The 15637-nt window shown below is 50.2% G+C and overlaps 1 pseudogene; it reads right to left on the bottom strand.

The window, feature by feature from the left end:
• Nucleotides 1–3193: 3193 nt before the first annotated feature.
• Nucleotides 3194–15348, bottom strand: LOC128836865 (zinc finger protein 883-like; annotated as a pseudogene).
• Between the last annotated feature and the right edge of the window lie 289 nt (nt 15349–15637).

Raw genomic sequence — 15637 nt, forward strand, 5'->3', positions numbered from 1 at the left:
CTTGAGTTTAAGGATTTCTGTTGCTAACCCCTACAAAGAGGCAAGTCACACAGCTTCTGGACTCTTTACACAAAATCTACATACCAACCGCCTGCTACGCACCTAGGCAGAGTAGGCATGTCTATGCAAACACAGTCTGGTCCTGTCGGGTCGCGCGGCCTGGTCACTCTGCTAGGCAAAGCTGGCCTGGGCCAATCAGGAAATGACCCGTACTCATGGCAGAATCTTGGATCATCCAACCAGGATAGGATTTGTGTCCATTCTCATTGTCCAACGAGACAATGAGGCTATCGCAATCCAGGGTGTAATCCCGAACATTGGGGGAGGGACAGTGGCATCGCCTGCCCTGTAACCTGGGGGGCCCAGTAATGCTTTGCTGCGTCGCTCCCAACCCGGACCACTCACAAACAGCCTCCAGCTTCCGGTCTTACCCCGAGTGTCTGTGTGTAGCTCAGCTCAGCTCACACTCTGGCTTTCACAGCCTGGGTTATTACCGTAGGGTGATCCCAACACACACACAGTCCCAGATTTCCCCCAGAAATGTGTGGCCTGTATTGTCCCCAGCCCTCTCCTGGACCGTCCTGATAGACCAGGTCCATTGCCCCTCTAAGGGGAGCAATATACATACATTTTCCCCACCCCAAATGGAGTTACCCACACAGTTCACCTCATTTCAATTAAAGAAGAAAACAAATTTATTTAACCACACAGGTAGATTTCAAGTGATGAGGCACCAAAGTCAGAAATGATTTCAAGAAAAAGAGATAAAAATAGTTCCTAGTACTAAACTGAACAAACTAGACGTGGTGCAAAGTGAAGTCCTTTACCACAGGTTTCCAGTAGCATTGCTGTCTAAGTTTTCAGTTCACGATCAGTTCCAGAGGTCCAAGGATTACCCCCCCCTTTTTTTTTGGTCCTCTTAGGTGATAACAAGAGATGAACGGGGAGAAATAACAAGAGATGTTTTTGCCCCTCTCTTTTATAGTTCAATCACTCTTTGAATAGCAGAATTTTCTCAAAGCGACCCCTAGAAATGTTCTCAGCTGAGTGGGGAGACATGAATATGGTGGGAAGAGGTTTCATGCTCGGCTACAGACGTTAACTTCTCCTTTGTTTTTGAGAAACAATTTTACCCACTCCCAAGACGTGTCTGGTAAACACACTTCAGTTGCAATTTCAGTTTATGTTCATAATTTTTATATAAAGTTGCGGCAAACATTTCACTATGATAATACCGGCCAGTAAGTTATTAGTTTTCAAATGATACCTACCTTATAAGGCATAATTTGTACAGACTATTACAGTCGTGTGTAGGGTTTGGATACAGGGATGTATTCCATCCTAGAGGCCTCTTGAAACTTTGAAAAACTCCAGTATCCCTGTGTAAAACACTTTGTGCCATTCCAGTTGGTGTCAGACTTGTGGAGTCATGGAGTGAACCTCAGCTCCAGTCAGTAACCTACCTCCACAAGCTACTTTCCATGGGCTCCCTGCCCTGTGCTCCTTTGGCCAGCCTTGCATGACTCCATGCTCTTTCCATCAGCACCCTTAGCTGTGTGCAGAAATTAGGGATGTACAAGGTAAAGTGGTGAACTGGTAAGACTACGCTTACCTTAACTGTTAACCCCCACGCCAGCCGGAGTGGGCCCAGTTGTGCTGTCTGGCTGCAGCAGTGCCGCCCGGCTGGAGCAGGCCCAGACGTGGCACCCGGCCGGAGCAGCGCTGCCTCGCGACAGCAGGCCCGGCTGCAGCACCAGCCGTGGTGCGCAGTTGGAGCAGAGGTGGCTGGCCGCAGCGGCCTGAGCATCGCCCCCCAGCCAGAGTGGGCCCCGCTGCAGTAGCGCCATCCAGCCAGATCGGAGCCCCAGCAGCCAGATGGGCCACAGCCACTTCAACCGTTACCTGTTTAAATGACATATTTTAATCGTTTAAACGGTTAACTTTTAAAACGGTATTTACACCCCTAGCAGAAATTTCCATCTAGAAGTTCCAACAATCTCTATGGAAAGTCTCTTTCCACTCCTGGATGGCTCGGTCCTTGGAGAGTAGTTCACCAGAGACACATACAATGATTTGACTCATTTGCGCGGTCCGTGGCCATGGCTAACAGGAGAGAACAGTTGATGGAAGAACACTAACAGCTCTACGCACCTCTGTACCAGAGCTTGACTTTTCCCTACACGTCAATGATTACGTCAGTGATGTCACTTCATATGCGATACTCATGGAGGAATTCTGTGCCCCCTGCGCAAGCACAAACTTCATGTGCTCCACATATTATTTTTCACCCCAGAATAATTGATTTTGAAGAAGCACTGCAATTACACCTTTTCCCCTCTAGGGGCTGCTGTGGCACCAGAAGAGAGGGCAGCTGGCTTATAGCTGGAGCAGCCAGCCAGAGAGGTGGAGGGGGTCAGAGGATACTTCACCGTGCTCTGCCCATGGGGTCAGGTGTGGAGGCAAGGAATGTGGGGAAGATGGACAGAGTGGGGTACACAGGGCTCCTGGGAGCTCACAGGAGCTAATGAAATAACAATGATCCAGGGGCAGAATGCAAGTCGGAATGCAGGGACACATAGGGGTGGAAGGGGGGACAGGGACACACAGGGATGGGGGGATGCAGGGACACATGAGGACAGAGGGCAGATGTGCCTGACTCAATCGGAGAGGCCAAGGGTGAGACAGGGTTTAATAGGGGAGGCTCCCCAAATCGCTAACAATCACTCTTCCCCTCTCCCTCGAAAACCGCCTCTTCCATACTTCTCTCACCCATACCCAACAACTCTCAAAGTTCACTTCAGGCTCCTTCCCAGCAATTACTTCCCTCTCCTTCAGCTTCTCCATTACCCCTGGCTCCCCGAAGCCTTTGCACTGCTTCTGAGGGGTGTGGGAAATACGGTTCTATATTGTAGTTTAAATGAATTATTACTCAAAGTTCTGTGTTTAAAGGTCGAGTAAGGAATCTATTTGTGAAAAATCACTTCCTGAATCTTTTTTGTTTGTATTGTTACAAACAGTTGCTGATAGGTAGTTTGAAATAAACTATCAAAATGATTGAAACGAGTGTGATTATATTGTGTTATTTTGACAAATAAAATATGCAGAATTTTTTTTTTTTGGCACAGAATTCCCCAAGGAGTAATGCAAAACTCTCTTTGCACCTGCCAATCACACAGTTCATCAGGCCTCATGGTCAGTCAGGCCTTAGTACATTTGGGCTGGTTTATTTTAACGATTTACACTTCACATTGGCTTCTCCACACACCATCCGAATGCATCAGCTTCTTTAATAGCAAAGAAACACCTGGTTAGACAGACCTTTGTTACACATTAGGTATATAGTTTTTCTTCATCACATTTCTATTTAAAATAGACGGCATGAGCAGTTCCTGAGTCTTCTTTTGATCACACGCACTGGGCTCTCCCGCCCCTCGGACCAATCCATGCTGAGACAGATATCACCCAAGAGTCACCCCGTCTGAAAATGAGGTAGGTGTGGGTGGGGGGTGAAGTTCCTGACTCAGTCCCATCTAGATGGGGGGTGGGGAGGGATTGTCCAAGCTGCCTCACAGCTCTATGTGTTGGGGGGAGTTTGACAGAGAGACCCCTGGCTGGACCCCACCTAGATGTAGGGGGTCCCTAATGGAGCAGGCTGTGACCATCTACTCTAAAATCCCCCCACCTGTCTCCTCTTCCCCACACTGCTCAGCCAAGTCTCATTACCTGTCCCTCACTGTCTCTTCTGGGCATCACGGGGACAGGACCACTCCCTGGTATGATTCTGCTGGCACTGTGCCAGGCCCGCCAGCTGCCAGAAGTCCCTTGGGCCCTGGCAGTGGCAGAGGGGTGTTAGTGAGTCAACTGGTGCCAGGTGAGGTTGCCCAAGAGAGCAAAGCATTTGCCACAGTCAGCACACCTGTACAGCCGATCCCCGCCGTGAATGCACTGGCGTATTCTCAGGTATTAGCTCTGTGCAAAGCTTTTTCTGCAGACAGTGCATTGGAATGGCCGTTCCTCAGTGTGTGTGCGCTGATGTCTTCAGGAGGTTTGAGCTGTGTGCAAAGCCCTTGCCACAGTCGGCGCAGCGATCCGGCTGCTCCCCGGTGTGCATGCACTGGAGCTGGGTGAGCTTGTTGGCATTGCTGAACCTGTTGGCACAGCGGTACAGCTGCTCCCCGGTGTGTGTGTGCGCTGATGTCTGGTCAGCGTACTGGCACTGCTGAAACTTTTCTTGCAATCGCCACAGCGGTACGGCCGCTCCCCGGTGTGCGTGCGCTGGTGTATTCTCAGGGTTGAGCTCTGGGCAAAGCCCTTGCCACAGTCAGTGCAGCGATACGGCCGCTCCCCGGTGTGCGTGCGCTGGTGTCTTCTCAGCTTTGAGCTCTCTGAAAAGCTCTTGCCACAGTCAGGGCAGTGGTGCGGCCGCTCCCCGGTGTGCGTGTGCTGGTGTAGTCTCAGCTTTGAGCTCTCTGCAAAGCTCTTGCCACAGTCAGTGCAGCGATACGGCCGCTCCCCGGTGTGTGTGCGCTGGTGTCTTCTCAGCTTTGAGCTCCCCGCAAAGTTCTTGCCACAGTCAGTGCAGCGGTATGGCTGCTCCTCGCTGTGTGTGCGCTGGTGCATTCTCAGGTATGTGCTCCGTGCAAAACCCTTGCCGCAGTGAGCACAGAGGTACGGCCGCTCCCCAGTGTGTGTGCGCTGGTGTATTCTCAGTATTGAGCTCTGTGCAAAGCTCTTGCTACAGTAATTGCAGCGGTACGGCTGCTCCCCGGTGTGTGTGCGCCGGTGTCTTCTAAGTATTGAGCTCGTTGAAAAGCTCTTGCCACAGTCGGTGCAGTGATACGGCCGCTCCCCGGTGTGCACCCGTTGGTGTATTCTAAGCGTTGAGCTCTCTGCAAAGCTCTTGCCACAGTCGGTGCAGCGGTGTGGCCGCTCCCCGGTGTGCGTGCGCTGATGTATTCTCAGGCTTGAGCTCTGAGCAAAGCCCTTGCCACAGTCGGTACAGTTGTACGGTTGTTCCCCGGTGTGCGTGCGCTGGTGTCTTTTCAGGTGTGCAAACTGTGTAAAGCCCTTTCCACAGTCAGCACAGTGGTGCGGCCTCTCCCCGGTGTGCGCGCGCAGGTGTGCTCTCAGGGTTGACCTCTCTGCAAAGCCCTTTCCACAGTCAGTGCAGCGATACGGCCGCTCCCCGGTGTGTGCGCGCTGGTGTGTTCTCAGGGCTGAGCTCTTTGCAAAGCTCTTGCCACAGTCAGCACAGCAGTACGGCCGCTCCCCGGTGTGCGTGAGCCGGTGCTGCGTCAGTGCGAAGAGGTTCCTGAACCTCTTGTCGCAGTCGATGCAGTGATGGGGACACTGGCCCATGGGGAGTCTCTGGTGTGTAGCCAGGTCTGGTCCCTGGCTGAGTTTACCCCGGGGATGGACTGCGTTCTGTGCATGTATCCCTCTGTGGGATGTGGGATCCTGCGTTCCTGCCGCGCTCTCCCCACACTCAGACTGTGTCCTCGTTCCTCCCAGGATCCCGAGCCCTGCTGGAGAGAGCAGAGGCAATCCCCGTGTTAGATCATGGTTAGGGCTGCAGGTTTGTCATGGATGGAGCGATTTCCCCATTTGTCTGTGACTGTTTTTAGGATGGGTGCCTCACCCTGCAATGGCGGCTCCTGTCCCACAAGGCAGAACCCAACGCCTCACTCCGGGCACTGAGACCTGGCCTGCGGGGTTCCAGGGCCACTCAGATTTGCCCCCACCCACGGTCATGAGGGTGGGGGAGGCGGGTCAAATTTCAGTGAACGGCCTTGCCCCCCAGATCACCTCTACCCCAACCCCTCTGCAGCAGGCCGGGGTTAGGGTTGCAGTGCTGGGAGAAGGGAGCTTCTTTGGGTAGCAAGTTCCCCCTGGGCAGGGCGAGGAGGGGGGCAGGTGTTGTAAAGGGGGAAGTACACTCAGCCAGTCAGTTGGCTATAAAATCCCTTAGTTGCTGTTCTCTTTGCTTTATCTGGTTTTGTTTTCAAACTGATTTTGTGTTTATTTCAATCAAAGGGGTTTGTTTACATGGTGCTGGTTCTTCACTTTCTCCTGTTTTACAGCATGAGGCCTGTTCCCCAGTTTTTTTGCTGTTATAATGGTTTGAAACTAGTTCAGTTGAGGGGCTACAATCCCTTCATGTGGATGCAGTGAGACCGGTTTAAAGCTGCTTAGAACAATGTAGCTTATTCCTGTGGGGGAGAGTCCTTTTCGAGGAATTCCTTTTGAAGGAATCATTTACTCTCGGCCTGAGGTTCCAGTCTTTGTGCAAAACTAAAACTAAACTAAAATCCTCAAGAAGGTGAGGGTTTTGCGGGGAGGAAGGATTTGAGGGGATGAGCAGTCACTCAGGGTTTGTGTGATGTAACCTGGAAAACATGTCTGTATTGTGTCACAACCCGATCCCTGGCACTGCTGAGCTGGAAGGGGTGAATGGTGCCACCCAGCCTTTGGTCTACAGACAGCACAGACGCGTTAAGGCAGCAATGTAAGTGACAAAGGTTTCATGCCACAAAGAGCAAGAGGAGAGGGGATGTGACAAAGGCCATTCCACCCCCTCGCTCTCTCTCACACCCAGCCCATACACCAGGGTACTCAAAGTCATGGTCCACAGGATGATTTAATCTGGCACCCAAATGTGTCCACTCCCTCCACAGGAGCTGCGTGGCACACGGGGCAGTTTTAGATCATTACAGTGTGGAGAGGACAGCGCCTTCTCTGCCAAGGGCCAGTGACTCTGGGATGCTCTCGCAAGGGGCAGAGGCATGAAAAGCCATTTGAAAAATTTGTAGGGCGCCCCTAACCTTGGTATGATTTTCTGAGGTGTGGGAAGCCTAGAAGGTGTTGTGGTCTATGGCCGGACAGGCTTGTCTTTCTACCCAGGTGCTTGTTTGCCCCCAAGCAGCCAACTCACACAGTCTCTCTCTCTCCCTCCCCCCACCAGTCCATGTACCCCATCTCCTCAGAGTGAGGGCAGGGGAGACAGGGCTCAGGAGAGCTTTCAGTGAGTGTCTTCGAGACAGCACACAGCGTCTCTCAGAAACTTCCCCAGCACACACAATGACTCTGTGTGTTACACATACACACGCAGTCTCTGGCTCTTTCACTCCCCTCCGAACACATACTTGTAGTATTGTTGTTACTTCTTGGTACTTCCTACAATGCACATATAGTCTCTGCAATTTTATTCTTCCTAAGTGTGTGACTTTAGTGTTTTGACTGGTCTATGCATTTCATGATTTTTATTTCTCTTGCACTTAAATTTAATTAGTGAGTTCTAAAATACCTAACGTCTCCTGGCTGGAGTAATTATCCCTATGGTAACTTTTAAAATATATATATATGATATCTAGGTTTTTTGTTTCTACTGGTGGCGCACTTACCTCGGTGCACATAACAAAATTTATTCTGCAGATGGATGGAAAAAATGAGGGGGAACATTGCTCACAGCCCCAATGCCCTTTCCATTACACAGCTGGGGAAGCTGAGGCATGGTGGAGCTGTAGTGACTCGCTTCTAGAACTGAAGCGAGATCTTCCGAATCCTACTGCACTGTCCTACCCACTAGATAAATGAGACCCCAAAAAACTTCTCTCATTCCCTCAAATCTCCCACCCCACCATTGTCCCATATCACAATTCCACCCCTCTTCCCATTTCATCACAGCCCCATCTCTGATCCGTTTGTTTGTTGGGGCTTTGAGGCCCCATCATATGTAGGTCTCATCCTAGGTCAGAGATTACCAATGCACAAAAGAAATAGGAAGTATTGTAAGAGGTCCCCCTGGTTTACCTAGAAGGTTTTCAATGACGTGAAATTCAAAAAAGTGTCATACAAGAAATGGAAAGGCCAAGGCAAAAAAAAACAAAACTAAACTAGCGATATAAAGGGAAAAAACAAAGCATTTTACAAATACATGGGAAGGCAGAGGAAAACAAGGACAGGGTAATGAGGAGAAAAAGACAATAAGAGGAAATACAGCAATGGCTGAACTGGTAAATGCCTCTTTTGTTTCAGTTTTTGCCAAAAAGTTAGCAGTGATCGGTCAACTAACAAAGTGAACACTAGTGTCAATGGGGTAGGATCTGAGCCTGAAACAGGAAAAGAAATAGTTATGAATTATTTAGACAAAATAGATGTCTTCAAGTTGGCAGGGCCTGATGAAATACATCCTAGAATACTTAAGTAACTGGATGAAGAGATCTCTGAGCCATTAGCGATTATCTCAGAACTTGAGGGATGGCAGAGAGACCCAAGAACAGGAAAAGGGTAAATATAGTACGCAGCTATAGATAGGGGAAGAAGGACTACCAAGGGAATTACAGACCAGTCAGCTTAACTTCAGTACCTGGAAAGATAATAGAGGAAGTAATCTAACGTTCTGTTTGTAAGCACCTAGAAGGAAATAAAGTAATAAGTAAGAGTCGATATGGAGTTGTCAAGAACAAATTGTGTGAAACCAACCTAATTTCCTTCTTTGACGGGTAACAAGCCTTGTGGATAGGGGAGAAGCAGTAGATGTCACATATCTTGACTTTAGTAAAGCTTTTGATACTGTCTTACATGACCATCTCACAAACAAACTAGAGCAATATAGGCTAGGCAAGGCTACTAAAGGTGGTTGGAAAACTGTACTCAGAGTATTATGGTTCACAAACAAGCTGAAATGGCATATGGAGTGGGATCGTGCAGGGATCTGTCCTGGGTCTGGTTCTATTCAGTAGCTTCATAAATGATTTGGACAGTGGCACAAAGAATACACTCATAATGTTTACAAATGATTCCAAGAGGGGAGGGGTTGCAAGTGCTTTAAAAACAGGATTAAAATTCAAAAGGATCTTGACAAACTGGAGAAATGGCGTGAATAGAAAAGGAAGTAACTCTACAAGATCATATTCAAAGTACTACGTTTAGGTAGGAATAATCAATCACACAAATACAGAATGAGAAGTGACTGCCTAGGAAGGAGTACTGCAGAAAAGGATCAAGCAGTCATAGTGGATCACAAATTAACTATGAGTTGAACAATGGAATCTAGTTGGGAAAAAAAGCAAATATCGTTCTGGGATGTATTAGCAGGAATGTTTTAAGCAAGATGCGAGAAGTACCATATATACTTGTTCATTAGCCCGTTCGTTTATAAGCCGACCCCCCAAGATGGTTAGGTAAAAATAGCAAAAACTGTATGACCCTTTCATACGCCTACCCTATATTTCAGGGGTTAGCAAACTTTGGCTCCCAGCCCGTCAGGGTAAGCCGCTAGCGGGCCTGGACGTTTTGTTTACCTGGAGTGTTCACAGGCACGGAGCCCCTCCGCTCCCAGTGTCCGCGGTTTGCCGTTCCCAGCCAATGGGAGCTGTGGGAAGTGGCACCATTTCCTGCAGCTCCCATTGGCTGGGAACGGCAAACCACGGCCACTGGGAGCTGAGGGGCTCCGTGCTTGCAGATGCTCCAAGTAAACAAAACATCCCAACCCACTAGCGGTTTAACCTGATGGGCCGGGAGCCAAAGTCTGCTGACCCCTGCTATATTTTAAAAGCTAGCATCACAAGAAACACTCAAAAGTTTTGCTAGAATTATTTTAATGTAATCTAATGAAAAACGTGTTGTTGTTATAATAATAACTGAATGAATATGTATTCACCCTCAAAATTACAGTCAATATTTAAAATCAGTAAATGGATATTTAAAACAAACAATATGAGACTTTAAAAAGTCTTAAAATCCTTCAAAGTCTGAATTAGTCTCTGATTCACCAAACAGTTCATTAAACTCAGCTTCAGTCACAGCTGCACCTGCATTGTCATCGTAGATGTTGGCAGTGTCATCTTCAGACTCAGATTCCTTCTCATCAGCAGCCTCTGTTGTGTCATCAAATATGGCATCATCTTCTGACCCGTCGAGTGCATTGCTGATACAGCATTTCCTAAATGATTTTTCTACCATTTCCGAAGGAATGGACACCCACGCGTCCTTGATCCACTGGGCGACCAGATTGATTTCAGGCTTCATAAGATTCCCGCCTTTTGTCAACTTTGCCATGCCTGAGCACATCCATTCAGACCACATTTTGCGTAGCCTGTCTTTAAAGGGTTTGTTCAGGCAGACATCAAGCGGTTGTAGAACTGAAGTTAAGCCTCCAGGTATTACAGCCAAAGTAGTTTTCATATTTTTGGCCACATTTTTCACCTCATCAGTCTTGTGTGCCCTGAACATGTCCCAAATGAGCATAGCAGGTTTCTTGAAAAATGCTCCTGGTCTCTTATTCCACACTTTTTCCAGCCATTCAATAGTCCCATTTTCATCCATCCATCCCTTTTCGTGTGCACGTATGATGACACCAGCAGGAAATTGCATGTTTTTAGGCAAGGTTTTTCTTTTAAAAATAACAACAGGAGGGAGCTTTGATCCATTTGCCAAACACGATAAAACCACTGTAAAATAGATTTTTTCATGGCCAGTGGTTTTAATTAAAACTGTTCTTTCACCAACACCGGTTACCGTTCTGTTGCTCGGGAGATCGAATGTCATTGGTGTTTCACCCATATTTCCTATTTGTGACAGTTCAAATGCATATTCCTTCCGATATTTTATAATAAACCTTTGGAAAGATTCAATTTTTTCTTCCAGATCTCTCGGCAGCTTTTGCGCTATCTTTGTTCGCTGACAAAGACAGAGACCATGACGGTTCATGAAGCGAGTACACCAACCTGCTGATGCGACAAACATTGACGGCTTTACTGACTTGTATTTGTCGTCTTTCGACATTTGCAGAGCACGCAGACGAATTCCAGTTCTAGTGACAATGTACCCATTTTGTCGACATTCAACAACCCAATTATTGAGATCTTTCTCTAGCTCAGGAAATGAAGCGCACCTCGTTGGACATTTTTTCTTGCTTCTTGGCATGTCTTTTAGTGTTGTTTTATTTTTTCGCCATTCTCTTACTTGCTTCTCATTGATACAGAATTCACGAGCAGCGGCGCAATTATTGTTTGCTTCTGCATATTCAACAACTTTAAGTTTGAACGCTGCGTGATAAGCAGACCTTTTTCTTTTGATTTCACCGTTGTTCATTTTAAATACTAGTATGAAAATAGATTATTATTATTATTGTTGTAGTTATAGATTTTGTCGGACTTTATATAAGAATGTCACCTGCTTTATCACTGTCAAATTATTATTGTTCTTTGTTTATTTCAAAGCAGCCCTGTAGATTGGCATGTCTGTGGGGATAACAGGCTATTTCAATTTTATTAGAGATTCCATCGATTCTGCACATTATATTTTCATATTGGCTCGAGACTTATGAGGTCCATTGATAGAAATGCATGAAGAGATCAAATTACACAGTAGCGGACTGACACCAGTGCTATAGTACTGTCATTCATTGTATTTTTCTGATTGGCTCGTTAAGGCATAGCATTTTGTGAAATGCATGGGTCAAATGTCATGCAGATCTGCAGCACTTCTCTTTTAGTATTCCTTTCAAGCCAATCTAGTCCACTAAACAAAGCCTTTGCAACTTTAAAAGGCTGCAGTATTGACATCAATAAATGGGTCCGCAAACTTTGGCTCCGGCCTGTCAGGGTAAGCAGCTGGCGGGACGTTTTGTTTACTTGGAGCGTCTGCAGGCATGGAGCCCCTCAGCTCCCTGTGGCCGCAGTTCACCATTCCCAGCCAACAGGAGCTGCGGGAAGTGGCACGACTTCCATTGGCTGGGAACGGCGAACCGCGGTCACAGGGAGCCGAGGGGCTCCATGCCTGCAGATGCTCCAGGTAAACAAAACGCAATGTATTAGATATTCAATTCAATGATTCCATAGAGTTTAAAATCATCAAATTTTGGTGTAGACCCATTTATAAGCCGACCTCTGCTCTTTGATGCGTCACTTTTTTACCAAAAATATTCGGCTTATGAACGAGTATATATGGTAAATCTTCCACTCTATTCAGCACTCATAAGGCCTCAACTGGAGTACTGTGTCCAGTTCTGGGCCCCACAGTTCAGGAAGCATGTAGACTAATTGGGGAGACTCAGAGGAGAGCAACAATACTGATTAAATGTCTAGAAAACAAGACCTATGAAGAAAGTGAAAACATTGGGTTTGTTTAGTCTGGGGGGGGGGGGGAGGAGGGAGGAAGAGGGGAGAACCCAGACATAACAGGTTGTTACAAAGTGGAGGGTGATAAATTGTTCTCCTTATCCACTGAGAACAAGAGAAGATTTAATGGGATTCAATTGCAGCAAGGGAGATTTAGGTTAGAGATTAGGAAAAACTTCCAAACTCTGCGGGTAGTTAAGCACTGGAATAAGATTACCTGGGAGGTTGTGGAATCTCCATCATTGGAGGTTTCTAAGAACAGGTTAAACAGACACCTGCCAAGGATGGACTAGGTAATACTTAGTCCTGTCTCAGTGCAGGGAACTAGATGACCTACCTTGGTCTCTTCTAGTCCCACATGTCTATGATTTCTAGGATTCAAAGATATCAAGGCCAGACAGGCTCATTGTGCCCATCCAGCCTGGCTTCCTGCCTATCCCAGCCAGAGAATCTTCCCCAGCAATTCCTGCCTCTGGCCCAGTAACTCCTGGCTGGTTTAGAGCAGGGCTTTGAGAGAGAGAGACGCCCCATCTCCACCGACAGACTCCCAGTGAGGGAGAATCCATTGCATCCTGAGGGGAGCTCTCCCAGTGGTTCATTCCCCTCCCAGATAAACACTGGCCCCTAGTTCCCAGCTTCAATTTGTCTCTCTTCAGCTCCTAGCCAATGGATCTCGCTCTGCCTTTGCCTTCCACATCAAGGAGCGCTCCGCTAGCAAGTGTGTAAATCAGAAGGGATCGGATTATTATGACTCACCTGAGGGGGGGCTCTTAGGCCCAGAGTTTACCCTGGAGCCCTCGGCATCCCGGATCCAGAGTTCTGCCTCCCCTATCTCGATCCGGTGGATTAAGTCCGGTTTGAAACCTGAAGAGCCTGTTCGGAGGGGAAAGTTTTATTACTAAAGTTTTGGGGGCAGGGATTCATTTATATGTTGGTGCAGCCCAGCACAACAGGGCCCAGTCAGGGCAGGGTGTGTTTGCGCAGCACCTGGCATGACGGGACACTGCTGTCGGTCGCTGATTCAGAGGAAAGCGCAAGAGATCCCAAGCAGAAGAATAAAGAAATAAACCTTCCTTAGAGGAGATTTCGTCCGGTCTCTCACTCGTACTCTGAATCAGCAACGTCTACAACCCGTCTCACATTGCAGTGGGGGCCGAGTTTAAAGCCTTGCTGGGGTAACTCTAGCTGTTCCATAGAAATATCCCATTCTGCAAACACCTTGGCCTCTATGCTATCTTGTGGCACTACGTTCCATAGGACAACTGCGTGACATGGATTTCCTTTAACCCACAGAAACACCAGTGAACACCCATTCGTCTCAGATTAAGAGACAGGGTGAATTATTTCACATACCCAACTGTCTCCTGAAACATTTCTCATGGGGAAGACTTTGGAAGAAGGGAACGTTGCTCCTTTGCCATCTTATAGCTGTTGAAACGTTTCGGGCCTGTCATTAAGGCACATCGGCCACAACGTGTCATGGCAGGTGTCACCAGGTGGCGCCGTTACACAGACATTCCAGTTCTTTTGCACTGTTCAACTGTACAGTTGTTAAATGTACTATGTTCGTTCTTCTGGGGGAGGTGGGGAGCTGTTGCAGCAGCAGCATTTCCCTGCCTTATTTGTGTAACTAGAGTCAGGTCCTGAGGCAGAGTTGCTGCCCTCAACGTCTGGTTGGGATTCCTGGAAGAGATTGGTGCTCATAGGCTGTTTGCTACCACCACCGATGTGCCCTGACTGAGGTAGGTAATGCAAATAAACAAGTTAAACTAAGGGCTGGTCTACACTGGCAATTTAAAGCGCTGCATCTTTCTCGCTCAAGGGTGTGAAAAAACATCCCCCTGAGCGCAGCAAGTTTCAGCGCTGTAAAGCACCAGTGTAAACAGTGAACCAGCGCTGGTAGCTATGCCTTGTGGAGATGGATTTTTTAGAGCATTTTTTTAGAGCGACCGTGCTTTAGTGTTGCCAGTGTAGACTAGCCCTAAGCTTAGCCCCAGCCTCTAGCCCGGAGTTCTCCTCCAACAGGGGCTGACCTGAAAGGGGCTGGCATGTGCCACCACTCAGTGATAGGTGGCACATGGCAACCAAAGCCTTGAGGGAACCCAAATGTTTTACAGATGTGAATAAATGAAGGGAAATCAGTCCTTACCCAGGGAAACGAGGGCCCAGTAATTCCTCAGCATCTGGTCCCGGTACAGCTGTTTCTCTGGCTGGGATAAGAGCTCCCACTCCTCCCGGGTGAAATACAGAGCGACGTCCTCGAACGCCACCTGGAGCTGCTGGCACAAGCGTTACACACTCAGCACCTTCCGCTCCAGCCCCCAGCCCGGAGTCTCAGCAGGGGACGCGGTTTCTCGGGGAGCGACTCCCAGGGACCCCCCGGCCCAGCCCCTGTGACCCAGGGAGACTCCCCCCCCACCCCGCACAGCTCCCCGGGACTCGGGGCCCTGCTGGCCGGGGACAGGAGTCGCCCTCGGCTCCCCACGGGGCTCTGGGGCGGGGCCCGAATCCCAGGGCCGGGAACAGGCTCCTCCCCCCGGCCGGAGTCCCTGTGCTCAGCCCGGGCTGGGCCCCCGCTTGGGGGCCCCCAGAGCCGCTCCCCGGCCCCGGCGCTCCGGCTGCTCCAGCCCCTGCGCCCCCGGGCTGCGCTGGTGCAAAGCGGGACCCCGGGCCCTGCCTGGCCGCACCGCGCTGAGCCGCTCCCTGCCCCGGGGCAGCGCCGCCCCCGGGAGCTGCTGCAGCCCCAGCCCCGGGGTCAGTAGCGCGGGAGGGACCCGGGTCCCGGCCCCCCTCGGCCCCCAGCCGGGACCAGCCAGTGCCCGGCGGGGAGTCCCCGCGCCGCGTCCTACCTGCGCCGGCCCCGCTGCAGCCATCGCCGGGCTCGGCCCCGGCCGCTTCCTCCAGCCGGGCAGCGACTTCCCGCCCCGCGGCTGGTGCCTCCCCGGGCCGCCTCCAGCCCGCTCCCCGCCCTGGGGCTGCAGCCGGGATCCGCCCTGCGCACGGGCCGGGCTGGCCCGGGAAGGCTCCGCTCGCTGGGCTGCGGGACGCGCCGGCTCCAGCCCTGCTGCGCTCCCCGCTCGGCCCTGGCTCAAGGGCCCCGCGCCTGCGCCGCCAGCTCCAGCAGCCGGGGAGGCCCCAGCCCAGGGACCTTCCGGCCCAGCCCCCCGGACGCCTGGGTCCCGATTCCAGTCTCCGGGGGCACTCGCAGCACCTGGTGCCCGGGCGGCAGGAGCCCGTTAGGGGGCAGCCCGGTCCCCGCCGTGACGTGGGGAGCTGGCTGCGGGGGGGGGGGCTGGGAGCCCGGACTCCTGGGTTCTCTCCTGGCTTTTGGAGGGCAGCGAGGACTAGTGGGTACAAGTACAGTTGCCAACATTTTAGTTGCACAAAACTGAACACCCTAACTCCGCCCTTTCCCTGAGGTCCTGCCCTCTCCCCCCCACTTCCTCAACGCTGTGCCCTCATACCTTCCCTGCTCACTACATTCCCCCTCCCTTGGTAGCTTGCGCCCCCCCACC

This window comes from Malaclemys terrapin, chromosome 4, assembly GCF_027887155.1.
Source record: "Malaclemys terrapin pileata isolate rMalTer1 chromosome 4, rMalTer1.hap1, whole genome shotgun sequence".
NCBI classification, from domain to species: domain Eukaryota; kingdom Metazoa; phylum Chordata; order Testudines; family Emydidae; genus Malaclemys; species Malaclemys terrapin.